This window comes from Egretta garzetta, unplaced genomic scaffold (genome assembly GCF_000687185.1).
Source record: "Egretta garzetta isolate BGI_Z169 unplaced genomic scaffold, ASM68718v1 scaffold341, whole genome shotgun sequence".
Classification (NCBI taxonomy): Eukaryota; Metazoa; Chordata; class Aves; order Pelecaniformes; family Ardeidae; genus Egretta; species Egretta garzetta.
The window spans coordinates 1015602-1027602 of NW_009258546.1; the positions used below are offsets into that span (position 1 = coordinate 1015602).

The following is a 12001-nucleotide window of genomic DNA, read 5'->3' on the forward strand; positions in this document are numbered from 1 at the left end:
AGCCTTTCTAAGGGGCGCGTTTATTGCGTAAGGTAACAGGGGGAGCGGATGAAAACCTTCTGGTTTTGGCCAGTGGTATCTTTCTAACTTCATGAATTGCGAAGGTGAACAGGAAAGATTGGTTTTTTTAGTTGTCCGCTTTAATGCAGGAACGAGAGGGCGTAAAATAAGACTAACGAAAGCTAGCTTCAGGAGCACACATTTTCCACAAAAACATTTATTTTCTCATGAGCTGCAGAACTTCTTATTAGAGGATGTTGTAGATGCTCCAAGGTTTGCAAAAAAACCTGTGTATTTGCAAAGCAACTGGATAAATTAATGAGAGGGAAGTCTAGGGGGAGTATTAGGTGTGAAGATTTTTCTGTGACTTAGGAAGTCCCTGAACTGCAAATCATGATAGACTGGAAAAAATATTTTGAGGAAGTAATTCTACACTGTTTCCCTCATTTTCCGTTTTTGGGCATGTTCTACCTATGAACCAGTGTGGAGTTTGGAAGCTGTGCTGCACAGATGATTAGGTTCTGGTACAGCTGCTGTTATGTTCAGAGTACAATCAATTGAAACTGGAACCGAAACACTTTAAATAAGAAATCAGGATGCGGTTCTGGAGCAAGAAAACAAGAGACTTCAGATCTCTCCGTTCTCTTTCAGGAAAAGCATCCTGTGTTCATTCTGAGATAAATTTTTGAGGCCAACATGCAGAAAAATGGGTGAAATTTAAAGACCTGTCACTAAAAACTGAAGGTCAGACCAAGTGATTTGAATGATCTCTTACAGCTTAAATTGCTGTGAGTAGAAGTTTAGACATAATAGTGATGTAATCATAAAATATCCTGTGTTGGAAGAAACCCATGAGCCTCATTGAGTCCAACTCCTGACTCAACACAGGGCAACCTGAAAGTTAAACCATGTAAGTGGTGTCCAAATGCTTCTTGAACGACTATGCAAGACTTAACCTAAGACATTCAGGGTGGGATATGGAACAGTATGCTTAGGTGTTCACAGACTCTAGCTTGGACTGAACTGATGTCGAGGAAAACACGCAGCTTTTAGAATAAGGGATTACTCTAGTCATAGGATAATGTAAGTTGGGAAGAATCTCCAAATATTATCTAGACCAAATCCCTGCTCAAAGCAGGGTCAGTTTAGAGCAGGTTGCTCGGCATCTTACTAAGTGTTGAATTTTGAGATTCCATAACCTCTCTGGGCAGCTTGTTCCAGTGCCTAAGCATTTTCATTGTAAATATTTTTTTCCCTGATGTGTGATTGGGATTTACCTTCCTATGACTTGTCTCTTTGGCTTCTTGTCTTTTCGTTGCTGGCCTTGGTGTAAAGTCTGGTTCTGTCTTCTCTGTCATTTTCCTTTAGGCAGTTCAAGTCAGCAACAAAATCAGTCCTTAGCGTAGTCACTTTCAGATTAACAAACCCATTTCTGTCCGCCTCTCCTCTTGCATCTGAGCTGTCTTATTTTTTGTCAACGAAAGCCTAACTTTTGGTGGGCCTTTGTCGTATATGTTCTGTTTCCTGAGCGATATGCTAGATACAGTCTTCAGCCAGATTTGTTTTTCTGAAACTACATTAGGCTTTCAAGAAAATTCTTTTATTTAAACAGACTAATGCTTGGTTTAATATTACTTTAAAATCTTCAGGTTTATCTTACAAATGCCATTGTCAAGAGATAGCAAATGAGTAGTGGAAAGGTTTGGATATTTATTTTTTTTATATACAAATTAGAATTTTCAGATTTTAAATGTTGAATTAAAAAATTCTACGACTAGTATGTGGATATATACGCCACTCTCGTGCTTTAGTAAAGCATAGCTGATCCTTTACCAAAGGGAAGAAGTCTGCTTAAATAACACAGTTAAATTATGCTGCTTTCAATGGTTTTCTTTTATGACTACATCTGTTGATTTCCTAAGCAGTCAGAAATAGATACTCCGAAGTATCAGATCTCTTAAGTAAGTACAAGTATTTTTAACAAGGAAAGTAAACTAGTTTAAGCATGTGTGTATATATAGACATACAAAGTATATTTTCTCATGTTTGCGGAAATGTGTCCAAAATAAACGTTTAGATGCTCTCTTATGGAACACGTTGCACCAAAGTAATTGAGCATAATGGAAGGTTAATGGAAGCTTTAATACTTCCTTTAGCAAGTAATATGAAACGTGAGGATTTTGCACTGTTTTGCAGTTACCCAAGACGTGGTTTGGGATTACCTAATTTTTATAGGGTTTTTTTTCTGATTTCTGTCATGTGTTTGTAGACGCAGTCCTAAATATTTTCCTCGGCTCAAAGCTTTTAATCAACTATAGCAGATAACTGGATTATTGTAAAAAAATTGTTGGTACTGGGTTTGTTGTGTTGAAATGTGTGCTTCAACTTGAGTGAATGTTAGTCTCATTAAAAGTTGTTCAGTTCATTTGTGGCAAGGTGCAGAGGTCTTTAATGCAGGATTCCAAATATTGATGATTTTTTTTTCCATCAATAAGCTGTTCTCTTCCCTGTTTGTTAATGTTTTCATGGACTTCTGACATCAGGTGGCATGTGTATCGGTTCCTTATAAATTCTTTCTGTCTGCCTAATTGATGTCTGCCTTCAATACCAAATGACCTTTGACTAGTAACTGCACAGGGGAGGTGGAGAAACAGGAAGAATAATGATGTCTAGTTGAAAAGTTCAGATACACTGGAGACTGCCAGCAGAGAGTTTGCAAAGGCAATTTTTTCAGATGTATCAAAATGTTACTTGGAAAGTTAGTTTTCGAAGCCACTCACAGTGAAAGAAGTAGAAAGAATAGAGCACAGACACACAAAACAAACTTAATTGCCAGGGAACATATCTGACTGACAAAGCTGAGATGGGATGTGAACATACATTATGTCTGTAATGTTGGTTGAAATGCTTAAGTGGATGCTAATTCATTTGTAATTTGATTCTGTTATGAACGAGGATCGTTTGCTCATGCAGGGAGTATCTGCTGGTTGTATACTCGGAGTTGGGCTGAGTTTTGAGTGTATGAAGAGAATATTGCTTTTCCAGGAAAAGGTAGCTTTCTTTGATGCCAGTAGGAATTACGTGTATTTAAAGACTAGGAGATAGGCATTTTTATAAGTGGAGGTTCCTTGACAATAGAAGAAGACTAGAGACTGTAGTAGAGGCACAGTAGTAGCACCATGTGATCTGCAGTGATTTTGAACTTTATCAAAGCAATGTGGGCTTTACTGGGATTTTCATATCAGTTTCCCCATGAATGTATCTTTGAGATTATTTTCTTCTCATTTGATGTATAACTGTCTTAACTATTAGCTGTTATAAAAGTTGGTATAAGGCAAAAGAGGAGAAAAGGGAAGGGCTATATCTAAATATCACCGGAGAGAGTTACCTAAACAGTATTTTCTCAGGTTTGTTGCTGATCATGTTTGGTGGAAGAGCTGTGGCTTAATTTGCTGATACAGAGAAAGCAGAATGATTGTATTTGTGTCCATTCTGCTTTGCTTAGTTAAGTTTTGAGGAAAACGAAGTGAGAATGACTAGCATTTACCATTCATAAAGCACCTTGAAAGAAGCAATTAAAATATCAGTTTTGATGTTGTGTTGATTGACACAGAGAGGAAGAGTTACAGGTACACATTTGGAGAATATTTAGCTATGAAATTCCCGAGCTCTTTGCTCTGTGATGCGTTCTTTAATTATTCTGAGTTTTGGAATTTGTCACGTACCAATGAAACCAGAATGAGGAAGTAGCTGTCGAAGCTGTGAGGGAGAGCTAAGAACAAAAATGTCAGAGTGCATATTGCAGGTGAGTAATGCATAGTTTCAGAACAACTGAGTTATATAATAAGCGTCACCATAATCCCATTTCCTGTTAATTTACAGGAATGTCATGCTTTTAAACAAGAGATAAATCTGCTGAGTTGCCAGAGCTAGACCCAGCAACGGACTGATGGAGGCGTGTGGCAAAATGGGTTGAGCAAGTGCAGAATTGCCTTATTCCACTGTAAGTACGCAACTGTAATTGAAGTAGCAGGTCTTGTCCTGTTTTCACTTACGTTTGATACCAAACATAACTGACAAGACGCTTCTGTACCCTTCTGTTCAGAGAACCTAGAGTTGTGTTGGAGTTGTCATAATACACTGTAACACAGCATATATATATTTCATTTCCGGCGACTGTTGTATTGAGTTGCCCCTGAAGTGTAACTCTCCTAAACATGTATCTTGTCCTTCTAACCTATGCAACTTGGCAGACTTACTTGAAGGGTAATGGCTTTTGAGGGAGGACTTCTGCTGGAGAGAGAGAGCTGCAGCTCTGTCTTGATGTGGATCAAGATAGTATTGGGTTCTTACCTTGTTGGGTTTTATTATTTATTTGTTCTTTGTTAAGGACAAGTATTGCTTTTGTGGTTACTGTTGCTAACCTACAAATATTTTTTACTTTGTTCCCTTTGACATTATGCAGCAGTGCTTTCACCCTTTTTTCCTCATTTAATATAGTAATCTTTCAGTTTCCTAGAATTTGCTGAAATGGAGTCTGTGTTCATGTTTCATTTACATGAAGCAATTGCCAGTTAAGATAGGCTAACTGTGTTTACATGGTTATAAAAGTTCTCCAGGTGCCAACAGGCAGCCTCCATGAGCTGCTTTTGTAAAGGTGACTCCTGCAGAATATCAGATGCATGTAGTCTGGATTAAGATAATGTAATGCATCACAGCAAAAATGCCCACTAAAATAGCAACGTAGCATTCTTTCCACTGTTCCAGGAAAGGAGGACCAGCAGTTCAAGGACATTACTTCTAAAAAGTGTTAGTGGGAGACTAGATTGGAGAGTCTGTTCTGATAGCCTGCTTGAATTGATGTGTGTGTGTTAGAGTCAAGATGTCTTCACACAATCATCTGTTGGAACAAGGGTTGCTTCCAGACCAATTCATTTTAAACTAGTCTTCCGAGATGTATGGGGCAGGTCTCTATGCTAGACTTACTGGCAAAGTCTAGAGGAAGCCCGAAACAATTTAATCTATTAGTCTGATCCTCTTGAGAAGTGTCTTAGCTAACTGAATAATCAGCTCTGTGACCTGTAGGCATAAAGCATTAAGATTCTTGCACCCAGTACTTTAAAATTTTGGAATGCGTGTTTCTGTATTATATCTACGCTGGATTAGTTTTCAGTTTAGCACATTGATAGCTGATGCCTTAATCTTGCTTTCAAACTTGACAGCACGACAGTCAAGGCGTTACAGGATTTCTTTATCCAAAAGCTTAAGATGCAACACTTCCTTTTAACCTCAACAGGGTCAAAGGCATGGCTCTGTTGTGCAAATATTCCCTCCCTCCTATAAACACACATTTTCATAGCTCTGGGGAGGTAGCTTTTTTTTTCCTTCCATATCTGCTACTGCCCTGAAAAGCTGCTAGTACTACATACCTGCTAGTGCACCTGCAAGCCAATCTGGAGAGGATGGAGCTTTACTGAAGTTGATGCCCATTCTCTGGACTCGTGTGTGTGTGTGTGTATATCTATCTACGTGCCTTGTAAGTGGCCAGCCATATTGCATTCAGTGAACTATAGGGATTCTGTCATATGGAATATAAATGTTCTGCTAAACTAGTTTCTCTGTCATCTAGGAATATTTGGAGCTTAATTAAGAAAATGAGGCAGATTTGAATTATTTTTCTAGAGTTAGTATGTATATGGCTTAAAGCATTCACAGCTGCGTTTACTATATTGGATGTGGCGATTTCCACTTCTTTATAGTTACTTCCATTAACAGTGCTGTTCTACCACACTTTGCTTCTCATGTGTTTTGTTTGTTTGTCTGTCTTTTTAAAGGATGGACTCTTCTAATTCTGGGCTGCATATTGCTTATACTTCATCTCTGAGCCATTCCCTCAGCATGCAGTTATTTACATGACAAAAGAATTGTTTAATCCTTGTATTTAATATCTGTTGCAGGCTTCATGTCAGGTTGGCTTTGGACTATTCTTACTTTATTTTCTAATTTCCACTATGTAAGTTTGTGGGGTGTGGTTTGTTTGTTTTTTTGTTTCCCCCCCCCCCCCCCCCCCCCCCGTGGATCTTGAGCAGCATCATTGACTTGTTTCTTTTTATTTGGGTTGAAAATTCCAGATACCTTTGTAAAAATTCTGAACCTCTAGTGCATTTGAACTTCAGCATTCAGTCCGTCCAACCTCACTGTCTCTGTTCTATTAAGGCTAATTTCCTTTTCTGACTTTCTGGCTGTGCGTCCTTCAACAGCTCCTTGTTCTATAGCAGAGGCAGACCAATTATTCTTTTTTTTCTTCATTGGTACACTTTCTGTGCGTTTTTTACACGGCCATATTCTCATGTAAGTAATTTTCTGGTTGATTTTTCTGTCCTTCAGGGTCTGTTTTTAGCAGGTTTTTACGAACCTTGAGTTTCCTATATACATTCTCTCCCTTCTCATGTGTGTTTCTTAATCCCCGTCTGTACGTATCCCTGGCTCATTTTCCTGACCTCAGATCCTCTCATGCATAAGAAAGTACACATACAAGTAACTTTCGTCACATACCTCCTTCGGTAAATGTTTTGCAGTCTGTGTGGTTCCTTCCTTGTTCTGTCATCTCTGTCTCTTCAATAGGTGGTTCCTTCCTAGGTCCTAGGATTTGAAGATGAATACAGGAATGTTTGACTCATTCCTGTAAACTTTCAGACAAGGAACACAGTCATCCAACCTTTGCTAGACTTGAGTGTCTCTCAGCTTTTTTTGGTACAGGCTCTGTTACACCTTCTTGGAAGCAGAACCTACTCTTGCAGTGACTGTAAGCCCTGTAACCAGTAATGACCTCTGAGCTGCTCCTGTATGCATCTTTTTCCTAAGTTCTCTGTTGCAAGAACCTCAGATTTACAGTTGGCTTCTGGAACATGTTAGCTGCAATAAGTAGACATTTACACTGCGTAGTCTTTATTGTGCTTAAATACTCTCCAAATACTAAACAACTCTGTGCCTCGGTTTCTACATTATTTGTGGTCTTCGTTTAAATTTACAGTGGGACTTCTAACAGTTTAATTCTCTTGAGTCATCTAATCTCTTTCCTGTGCAGCAAGCGTACTGATTCTGCTCACTCGCTCTTGCTCTCCCCTCCCCTGCCCCTCAAGAGGGTGAGTGATCCTGTAATTGAACTGTTGTGGTGAGTAACTCTTCATGCTAGAGAGGGAATATTTATCACAGTCGTACATGAACATCTTTACCATTGGAGTATAGGTTGAATCATAGGCGAGGTAGGAGTGGTAGATACTACCTCCTCCTCTTAGCAAATCTCCTCCAAAATATTTGCTTTTTCAGCCAAAATGACTTGGAAAAATTAATACAAGTATGGAAGTAGTTTAAAGTGAAGGAAACTGTGAGGGATAAATTATTGTCTAGCCCTGAGTAAGTTCTGTTCTTCAGGACTTAGGACAGTACGGTGCAATCTAGCATTGGCTTCTGAATGACTTCACATCAACCAGGTTGTGACACTTTTTCTTAATTTAATTCCATTATTTTTCTAAGGGATGCTCTACGGGTTCTCAGAGTAATTGCATAAAAACCCTAAAACCTAGGCAGCACTTTCTTCCATTTTAATTTCTTAATCTATCAAAGAGGAGTACGTATTCTTTTCTGTGTTATTGTTACGTATTAAACCAAAAGATTTAGGACATTTTGAAAACAGGCCTGTAATAAGTTAAGACTCACTGCCACCTAGTGGAACGTTGGAAACTTTGAAGTGTTCTAAAACTTGATTAAATAAGATTTGGAGAGGAGAGTCCACAGGTTTTTATGGTTGACACAGAATGTGAGATTCCAAGTGGCAGTAAAGCATATTAGATTTCTTTTTTTGGAGTAGCTTATAGTCATTATTCTTCATTTAAGAAATGCAACTTTTTTTTTTTCTTCCTCATTTATAGTAGAACGTGTGAGATACTCTTGCTGACTTCTAATGTTTGAATACAAAACCAGCTTATTAATGGAACACTCAGAAGCCACAGAGGCTGTTATGCTTTTGTGATGAATACTGCAAATACTAGCCCTTACTAGTTCCTCTCTATAATGTATTGCTTGTATACTATTTCAAAATATGTTAATGATGTTTAGTGTTACAGACAGGGTGTCTTCTAATCTTAAGACTGGTACTAAATAGAAATGTCAACTAGTTTTCCTGAGAAATTTTAATCTGAATGCAATGTTGGACTAGAAATGACTGCTTTAGTTGAGAGGTGTTTTTGCCAGTTCCGCGATGGTAATGGAAAGCTCGGTTTGTGGAAGCAGAAAATATATCCCAGATGCCAATAACTTACCATAATGCAGCTTTTATGTAGCTTGGGGAGGAGTATCTGCAACACTGCGGTATGGAAGCGTCCTGTCAGTCAAGCTATTGGAGAGCTTAAGTCGCCTTGCCATTTCCCAGCAAATCCATGTTTGTATGACAAATTAACAAACTGGTTACTGGTTCCTGCTTTTCTTGTGGAGGTTTACTGCAGAGTCTGGTCTTTGCAGTGATGGTTTCATTTTGCCAGTGCTGGTGGAACTTGTCAAGTGTAGTTGCATGTTATTCTTAGTAGTTTCTGTTGCTCAAGAAAGTGATTTTCAGCATTAAAGCTTTTGTTTTCATGATATATTAATTAATATAGGACACATATCGACAAGAGAGGACTCTGGTGGTAATCACTGGTGTCTTATATACTGTATGTCATAAAACCTTCCTCAAATTCTTATTCAGTCTTGTTGTACAGGGTTGTTTTGCATTTTTATTTAAATAAGTAAATTCAACCTTGGTGTAAAGATTTCCAGAGATGCAAAGTTCTTCAAACAGTTTCTAATTATTAGAAACCTGCACTGTATTTCTTGTCTTAATTTGCTTAGGTATGCAGCCTGAGATCTTTCATAGTAGAATGTCACTTCATTGTGTTTCTTTTGCTTATACAAGTAGTGTTGGTCGTATCATTACTTCTCAATGCATTAATGGTGGTAGAGATAGCAGAATGGAGAGAGGAGAAGAGAGCATTTAATAGTTAACTTGTAAATAGGTAATAAACAGTCATTAGAGTGAACTTGATTATCAATGGATATAGCAAACATATGGGGCATAATCAGGATAAAAATAGCATTGAGCATTCAAGCCTGCTTTGTCAGCCTCCTGCTTTCTGATGGTTTTACCAACTAAGGATCCTGTGAGAGATTTAATAATTTTGAAATAAATTTTGACAGTTTAGGAGTGTTATGAAGAGGCTTTTTGTTACCAGATTGTGCATACTTATCAAACTGTTAAGACTGAGACTTTGCATTCATTGTATTTTTGAAAAATAGTAAGACTGTATTTTTATTCAACTTGTAGAATGTCAGCTTGCCTTTTTGATGTAGTGATTGCTGCAGATTTCTTTGTATCCAGGTTGCCCTACAACAGTAAATTATTTTGAAAATCCAGGGTTTGGACTGCTGTAGGGCAACCTGGCTATGACAAAGGAATCCGTGCTTGTGTCTTAAACTCATCAAAGCAGCTGCTTCTCTCCTCATGATAAAACTCCTTTGAGTGTACATGCACTAGAGGGGTGGAAGTAGGAGAGCTGAGGCAATTTTAGTAAGAGAAATCAACCTGGAATCTGCTTTTTCATGAGTTAGACTTGATTCGTTGGCAGCTATTGGGAGGTGCTGCAAGAATCGGTTTTTCAGTCTGTTTGCTCAGGACTGATGCATGTTATTGAAGAATAGTTAGTTACTTCAGTGATTTCAGTTTGTGGTCAGCTAAATCAGTGGGGTTAACACATAGTTAATCCACAGACCATTAATGATGTTTTTAGTGGTTTTGGTTAAAATCCTATTTTCAATCTATTAAAGGTTGACAGGTCTTGGGATCCTACACCTGGGACACCCTTAACCTTGCTAGTTCTGCTCAACTTCTGTATTTGTGTAATTTCTGTATAACAGTGACTGGTATAAGTTGCTGCACAAGACCTTGGGAGTGCTGTTTCCCTTCAAAAGGTGTATTGTCATCAGCTCTTGACAAGCACAATATAAGGGTTTATATACTAAATCATAAGTATTATTTCCATTACATTGTCATTACTATTCATGAACTGTAGTGAGAAGTTTCAGAAATGTGCATGAAACTACTAAACTGTTCATGGCGTGTTTTATCAATAGGTGGTACTGTTGCCTAAGCATAATGAAACATAATAGGGATTTTCCGGTGAAACAGATACTGAAGATACAGAAGACAGTTTTCACTTAGGAGGACCTTTATTCATATAAGTGTAATGGCTTTTTAATCTTCTATAGCCTGATTGCTTTTTTCTTACTAAACTGTTAGTAGGCAATTATTATTTAAATCCAGGCTTTTGGATACTTCAGAATTTTTCATGTTTTGCAAAATGGCCACTAAGGTCTAATGTTGAATTATTTCTGAAGGACTTCTGAAATGAAAAGAGCTTTTTCACAGAAAGCGTCGTGACTATTTAGAGTCCAGTGTTACATGTGCGTTCATGCATGCCTTGTATGTCATGAAAGGGCTCGGAGCGGCATACAAAAGATTGCTATTTTCTGAAGGAAGTGGGGTTCATATGGATAATTTCTGGCTTTAGTATAGGAGATGTAGTCCTTTTCCTCTCCACTTTAAAGAAATCGTATGTATGGGGATGAGAAGCGGGATTTGAGGGTGATACCTGACCTGATTGATAGAGGGCAGGAGCACTCGGGAAAGTGAAGATACCATGCAGTGTTTGTACTAAACCTTTGGGAGGGGATGCTGTCAGTCAGGAATAAAATGGTTTTATGCCAGTATTGCTCAGTGCTGCTGAGGTTTGTGCACTAACTTTTCTTTAGGTTAGCAAGTCTCCACATAGCACTCAGCAGCTGCCTCTTTGAAAGATTTAAAGAAATTCTCTTCTAGAAATCCTTCCAGACTGGCTTGCTCTGTCACTGCAGTGACAAGATAACTGTAAATTGCTCAGACTTAGAAGGATTTTGAAAATTTACTTTTTTGTGTTTTTAATATCAAAATTATTATACTAAACAAAAGAAACTTAGTGGGGGGGGGAAAGGTATGTCAATATCTAGGTACGGAGAACAAGCAACATGTGGTTTTAGATACCTCGATGCTAATTGCCTTTTTCTCTTTATTTAGCAATAACACAAGAAGAATGGGACTTTTTTTCCCCACGCTTATGAGCCTCTGGGCTGAAGCTGGCTGTGATGTAGATGGTGATACAAGTTTCACATCAGTGTCTGAATGCAAGTACAGGGGCACAAGTACAACCACATTATTGTTTCATCCTGTTTTCCTAATACAGTCCCATTTTCCTCTTCCAGTACGTTAACTGTGCTAACATATTCTCATTTGTACTCTACGCCCACAGCATCTGGATATGACTTTGTTCATGGTTCATCAAGGAAAGAAACATTCTAATGGTGAACATCTGGAGGAATACTTTTGGAGTGAAGAAAGAGGAAAATGAGTGCAATGATGAAAACCAATTCAGAACCAAATAGGGAACTCGATGTGGTCTATTGTAAATGTGTCCGTAGGTTGTGGCAATTGCTAATGAAGTGGAATAGTACATTATTGATCTTGCTGGAGGTGGAAAGCAAGATTCTTGCAGTATTCTTCATTCCCTTATCTTGGTCGATGACAGCTAACCATTCTGATGTTTGGTAGCAAATTCTGGAAGGCAGCTGAGGCCTCTGGGTTTGTCTTGTTTGGAGAGAAGGAGGCTGAGGGGGGCGACCTGGGCGCTCTCTGCAGCTTCCTGGGGAGGGAGGTGCTGAGCTCTGCTCCCTGGGATCCAGGGGCAGGAGCCCTGGGAATGGCTCAGAGCTGCGCCAGGGGAGGTTCAGGATGGACATTAGGAAGCATTTCTTTACTGAGAGGGTGGTCAGACCCTGGAACAGGCTTCGTGGAGGGGAGGTCCATGCCCCAAGCCTGTCAGTGTTTACGAGACCTTTCCACAGAGCCCTTACTACCGTGCTTTAACTTTTGGTCAGC

The 12001-nt window shown here is 38.8% G+C and overlaps 1 protein-coding gene and 1 long non-coding RNA gene across 8 annotated transcripts in view; one reads left to right on the forward strand and one right to left on the reverse strand.

The window, feature by feature from the left end:
* LOC118453248 overlaps window positions 1-3964 on the reverse strand; it is a 13555-nt gene extending 9591 nt beyond the window's left edge. The window contains exons 1-2 of the long non-coding RNA XR_004843173.1: window positions 3881-3964; window positions 776-777 (exon numbers count right to left, since the gene is read on the reverse strand). This is a non-coding gene — a long non-coding RNA (uncharacterized LOC118453248). The remainder of the gene's footprint in view (window positions 1-775; window positions 778-3880) is intronic.
* The window catches only part of RALGPS1 (Ral GEF with PH domain and SH3 binding motif 1), a 109870-nt gene continuing 101784 nt past the window's right edge, over window positions 3916-12001 (forward strand). For 6 of the 7 annotated variants that reach the window (XR_004843171.1, XM_009647456.2, XM_035903119.1 and 3 more), the window contains exon 1: window positions 3916-4003. The gene's annotated coding sequence lies outside the window, so the exon portion shown is untranslated. The remainder of the gene's footprint in view (window positions 4004-12001) is intronic. The other variant, XM_035903120.1, reaches the window with a different exon arrangement.